At 59.2% G+C, this 6,000-nt stretch overlaps 1 protein-coding gene across 1 annotated transcript in view; it reads left to right on the top strand.

The window, feature by feature from the left end:
* The first annotated feature begins 564 nt into the window (after positions 1-564).
* The window catches only part of FAM120B (family with sequence similarity 120 member B), a 53,439-nt gene continuing 48,003 nt past the window's right edge, over positions 565-6,000 (top strand). Inside the window, exon 1 of the mRNA XM_056124910.1 lies at positions 565-587. The gene's annotated coding sequence lies outside the window, so the exon portion shown is untranslated. The remainder of the gene's footprint in view (positions 588-6,000) is intronic.

Raw genomic sequence — 6,000 nt, 5'->3', positions numbered from 1 at the left:
AACTGAGGCCAAACACAAGGTGTTCGATCACAAGCTGGGTGATCGGTGTCACCACGCACTGGTAGCCCCAGTGTCCCGACCGGCCCTCGGCCATCGGCAAGTGTGCGGGCCTAAGAACCAGTGCCGGGGCAGAGGCGCTCGCCGGCGGGGCCAGTGCGCGTGGCCTTTCCACGCCCCCCCACCCGTTCCCACCTCCCCGCGCCGGAGGACACGCGCCCGAGAGCCGCTGCGTCGCCGCTGGGGACCCGCAGCAGGGACCCGCGCCTCTGGGCTAGCCGGGTCTGGGGACGAGCTGGTCCCCCCGCCCAGCCCGCCGGGACCGCAAGCCCCTCGGCAAAGCGGCAGGGTCCGCGCGCGGAGCCTGGCCAGCCGCCCCGCGGCCGCCGACGGCGGACGCCCCGCGGTTTCCCAGGCAACGGGGGCGGGGCGGCAGCCCGCGCCTGCGCAGTGCGCCAACGCGCGGCCCCGGGGCGGGCTCCTCTGCGCGTGCGCGGGCCTGCGGGCGGAAGCGGAAGCGGGGCGGAAGCGGAAGCGGGGCGGGGGCGGCGGTGACGCCGGCGCGGCCGGGCGGGCGGGCGCGGCTCCAGGTAGGACGCGCTCGGCTCCTGCGCTCGGACCCGCGCCCGGCGGGGCTGCCGTGTGGTGGGGCGGCCGCCTCCGCCCCCGCGCCTCCGCCGTCCACCCCGACCGGCCCGCGTCGCGGTCCCGGCCACGCTCCGCGGGCCCCAATTCCTGCGCCCCTCCGCGCCCTCCCCAGCCCCCGCGCGCTCGGCCACACGCCTCCCCGCCCTCCCCCGAGCCCCTGCGCCCCTCCCCGCCCTCCCCCGAGCCCCTGCGCCCCTCCCCGCCCTCCCCCGAGCCCCTGCGCCCCTCCCCGCCCTCCCCCGAGCCCCTGCGCCCCTCCCCGCCCTCCCCCGAGCCCCTGCGCCCCTCCCCGGAGCCCCTGCGCCCCTCCCCGCCCTCCCCCGAGCCCCTGCGCCCCTCCCCGCCTCCCCGCCCTCCCCCGAGCCCCTGCGCCCCTCCCCGCCCTCCCCCAGCCCCTGCGCCCCTCCCCGCCCTCCCCCAGCCCCTGCGCCCCTCCCCGCCCTCCCCCAGCCCCTGCGCCCCTCCCCGCCCTCCCCCGAGCCCCTGCGCCCCTCCCCGCCCTCCCCCGAGCCCCTGCGCCCCTCCCCGCCCTCCCCCGAGCCCCTGCGCCCCTCCCCGCCCTCCCCCGAGCCCCTGCGCCCCTCCCCGCCCTCCCCCAGCCCCTGCGCCCCTCCCCGCCCTCCCCCGAGCCCCTGCGCCCCTCCCCGCCCTCCCCCGAGCCCCTGCGCCCCTCCCCACCCTCCCTGCGCCCCTGCGGCCCTCCCCGCGCCCCTGCGCCCCTCGCCACACCCCCACCCTTGCGCCCCCTTCCCCGCGCCCCCCACGCCCCTTTCTCTGCGCTCCCTTGTCCGTTCTGCCATCCTCTTTCTGCGTCCTGCACCCCTTCGCGGCCCTCTGCCCGTGCCCCCCGCTGCTTCTGGGGGGACTTCAGCCAGGAAAACCCCCTTGTGTGTGGAAATGTCAGGGTTTGTGGTTTAGTTATGTTCTAGTTTGGGGCCGCACCCGGTGGTGCTCAGGGCGTTCTCCTGGCTCTGCTCGGAGATCTTGCCGGGCTGCGGCAGGGGCCATGCCTGGTGCAGGTATCAAACCCAGGTCAAGCGTGTGCTGGGCAACACCCTGCTGCTGTCCCTGGAGTCAGGCCTTAACCTGTCTCACAGCCGGGGGACAGCAGAGGACCCCAGGGCAGAGCCTGTCTTTGGTTTGGGGGCCATAACCAGCAGTCTGAGAGCCCCACTCCCGGCCCAGGACTTGGGGACCCTGTGGTGCCAGGGGTCAGGCCCAGGGTCATGCCCAGTGATGGCTTTTTAGAGAGAGCAGCCCTTCACTGCAAAGCTGCTGGCATCGACTTCTGTCTGGGCACTCGTGGTCCTCCAGGCTTGTCGGCTCTCCCTGACCCCTTCCCCTTCACCTGTGTGTGCTCTTCTTGAGACTTGGAGAGAAGATGTAAATGGTGGAACCGATGAAATTCTTCCTGTGCCCTGACTTTCGTTTGCTTTTTCTGGGAGGTATGCTACTGGGAAAAAAAAATGTTTCAAAGATTTAGGACAGTGTGTGAATGCATTTCTGACTCCGTCGTCATAAGAAGTAACACATTATTTTTACAAGTAAATCAGTAGTGTACAAAGATGTGTCATTCACCTTCAGTCACTTGGGACTGTTGCTAGACAGAACCGCCGTCCCCTGAGCACCCTTTTCCTTTATACAAAAAACCCTCCGTGAAAACGGAGGCTCCAGCTCAGCTCCTGCCGTGGAATGTCTGCTGTGATGTGGCCAGAGGATGTGTGCATGTCCTGTGCCCGTCCTGTGCACGTGCCCAGCAGCAGTGCTCCTGCCTTTGGCTGGAGCCTCGCCAGCTGCCGCCTCATAAAGTCATTTGCACTGCAAAGCCTTTGTGAACCAGGACAAGAGGAAAGGAATGAGTTTTCTCCAAAGTTTGAGTTTGTCCACTGAGCACCAGAATACCACAATTAGGAAAGAAATCTTTCTGAAACATCTCCTTTCCTTCTTTTATTTGGGGGCGGGGTGGGGAACTACCCCTACAGCTTGTCATTGCAGGGTACCCGGTCTGCATTGTGGTGCCTGCGAAGCTGTGCTAGGGGCTGAACTCGGACCCACTTGGCAGGGCTGAGGCTTTGCCCACCTGTCTTCCCAGCCCTTCTCCCATTTCTCAACAACTGCTGGATGTGAAGTCAACCTCCCCCATGGCATGGAGTCAACGTTTGGACAGTGGCTGTAGTTTGTAATGTAATTAATGTTGACTTTACCTGGCACAAATGGCTGTTTTCCTGACTTGGGGGGTTGTGTTTTCCCCGTGCCAAGTGCCAGCAGGTCTGGACTCTGTCACTCTGCTTCCAGGCAACTTTTCTCCACGGGCCTTAGGGACGACCTGTGAGCCAGCCTCAGCCACTGTCACATCTGTTTCTGTCTCTTCCTCCTGCTGCTGGCGACAGGAGGAATGAAGCACGTCTTTCTGCAGGTGTTGAGTGGCAGCAGTTCTCCCATTGTGAGGGGCCTTAAAGAGCTCAGTGGCATTCCCTGTGCTTCAGTGGGGACCCCAGGCCAGGTGCACCCTCAGCAGATGAAAGCTTGGCTGGGTTCTGCAGACCCTGGGTCCCAGCTCTGCCAGGAGCTGCAGAGCAATTGAAATGCAGCAGGTCCCAGTGGGGTGTGGCTCAGCGAAAGGAACAGGGATTTGGAGGCAGATGGGGGCAAATCCCAGCTTCAGTGGGACTCAGGCAGGTGTTTTAATGGCTTGCACTGCCGGCTGCCGCCCAGCCGCCCTCTCACCCTGCCCCCTCGGCTGGCAGAGCTGCGGAGCTGGACAAAACTGGGCCTGAGCCAGGGTCTGGAGCAGCGTCTGCTCTCGGCTTCTAGACTTCTGGGTCAGCTGCACATCCACGGTGCTTGAGGCACTTTGACCTGTGTGACACCCCAGCCTGAGGCTTTGCCTCCCTCCTCCTGGATGCTTGTCTTGGTCAGGGACTTTGTCCAGATCATTGCTGTGTCCACATCTCCCAGCCTGATTGGAGCACAGCAAATACTAGTTGGGTGTTTCTGAGCAAATACAGAGATTTAGATCTGAAGCCTGTACGACTTTGTCTCTTGTGGAGGGGAGTATCAGCATCCCTGAGAAGGCATGGGACCCTCTGCATGATGGCGCGTGCATTTCTCCCCGCTGGCTCTTGGCTCTGTCCCCTTCCTGTGCACTCGGATGTCATGGCTTCAGAAGGACTTGGGGCCTGAGTGCCCGCATGTCTCGGGAAGGACTGTGGCCTTCATCTCTCTGAGCGGTGGCTCCCCCAACCCCCGTTTTTCATGTTCAAAGAATGTATAATAATTAGGTTGTAGCTTAAACTGCTAAATGGAACAGATCCTATATACCTTACTAATTCTAAGAAACATGCCCTTGGGGTTTTAAAAAGCTACCGCTTCCTGCTCTTCCTCAGACCTCCTCCTCCACTCAGACAAGCTCTTGACTGCTGGGACCTCTGCTTCGGGCTGATGTTTCTGTTGGATGTGCCCTGCACTCTTGCACCCCTCTCTGTTCTACAGCTGTGCCCACGTGACTGTTGGTCATCGAATGACTCGTATTTTTGTGCTGCTGTAGAGGGTCAGGGCCTCTGTCCTGATTGTAGCTCCATGTCTTCTGTGGAGAATGACATAGAAGTTCCTTGCTGAGTAGGTAAACTATTTCAAATAGAATTCCTTGGGATTGTAGAGATAGTACGATGGTTAAGACACTTGCCTTGCACATGGCCGACCTGGTCTTGATCCTGGGTCAGACATGGTCTCCTTAGCACATGTGGTTCCCCAAGCCCTGCGAGGAGTGATCCCAAGCATAAAGCCAGGAGGGAGTAAGCCCCGAGCACAGAACCAGGAGTGATCCCCGAGCATAGAGCCAGGAGTGAGCCCCAAGCATAGAGCCGGGACACAACCAGAACCAGGAGTGAACCCCCAGCACAGAGCCAGGAGTAAACCTTGAGCACAGCTGGGTGTGGTTCAAAAAGGGAACAGATTACTTGGTATTGTTGAAGAAAACAGTGTCAGTGGGCTGCTGCTGCATATGGACAGCCCTGTTGGCAAAAACTTCACCTGTCTGGGGCCTGGAATGGGCTCACTGGCAGGAGTGCCAGCTTTGCTTTAGGAAGCTCTAGGTTCCGTCCCTGCCAAGCACCACTGGGCATGCCCTGAGAAAACCAACAGTAAAAGAATTACAAAGGTTACCAGAACGTGCATTTTGTTTGACTTGCACCTTGGGGTCCAAGAGTTGCCCCGGGGCAGGGGTCCTCAGTGGCAGTGCTGGATGGGGTTACTCTGTGACAGCAGCTTGGAAATAGCTGCTCTGTGTGGGCCTAAGGAACTTGTCTGCATTGTGTGCCCCTTAGAATGATACCAGGCTCCCAGGCCAGCAACAGCTCAACAGGCTGAACACATGCATTGTAAGCGGGAGACCTGGGTTTGATCCCCAGCACCAACAGTTGTGGCCCAAAAAACAAGACAAAAAAAGGTGTTGTCAGAGAAGGTGATGATGAATTGGGATGTATTCATCATTAATACTGCAGTGCTTTATAGAAAAGTCTTCATAAACAAATGAAATTAACACAGTCAGAAATATGTTCTCTTGGGCCTGGAGCAATTATAAAGCAGGCAGGGTGCTTGCCTTGCATGTGACTCTCCAGGGTTCAATCCCTGGCATCCCATATGGCCCTGAGTCCCACATGAAGTAATCCCTGAGCACGGAGCCAGGAGTAACCCTTGAGCACTGCAGTGTGTGGCCCCTAAAACAAAAGGAAAAAAAATACTCTTGAAATGTTAAATGTATCATCATCTTTGGAAAGTGAGATTGTGAATGGGCTTCCCTTACCCCTTTTGTGTTTTTTTCTTGGATTTGTGTGTGTGTGTGTGTTTCATAGTATATTTTATTTATTTTAATTTTTATTAGTGAAACACCATGAGGTACAGTTGTAGACATACAGATTTTTGTGCTTGGGTTTCAGTTATACAGTGATCGAGTACCCATCCCCCCACCAGTGCCCATTCTCTACCACCACCAATCCGAGTATCCCTCCCACCCCCCATCCTCCCCATCCCACCCTGCCTCTGTGGCAGGGCATTCCTTTTGTTCTCTCTCTCCTTTTGGGTGCTGTGGTTTGCAAAAGAGGCATTGAGTAGCAATCATGTTCGGTCTATAGCCTACTTTCAGCATGCATCTCCCATCCTGGGAGGATCCTCCCAGAACCCTTTTCTTGGTGCTCCCTTCTCTATCTGAGCTGCCATTTCTCTTAGCATGTGCGGCTGGCCTCCAAGCCATGGAGTAAACCTCCTGGTACTTAGCTATTCTTGAGTGTTAGTCTCTTATTTTGTTACTTTATGTTCCCCAGATGAATGCAATCTTTCTTTGTCCCTCTCTTTTTG

This window comes from Sorex fumeus, unplaced genomic scaffold (genome assembly GCF_029834395.1).
Source record: "Sorex fumeus unplaced genomic scaffold, SorFum_2.1 ptg000052l, whole genome shotgun sequence".
In the NCBI taxonomy this organism is placed as follows: Eukaryota; Metazoa; Chordata; class Mammalia; order Eulipotyphla; family Soricidae; genus Sorex; species Sorex fumeus.
This window is presented reverse-complemented; position numbering and strand designations above follow the sequence as displayed.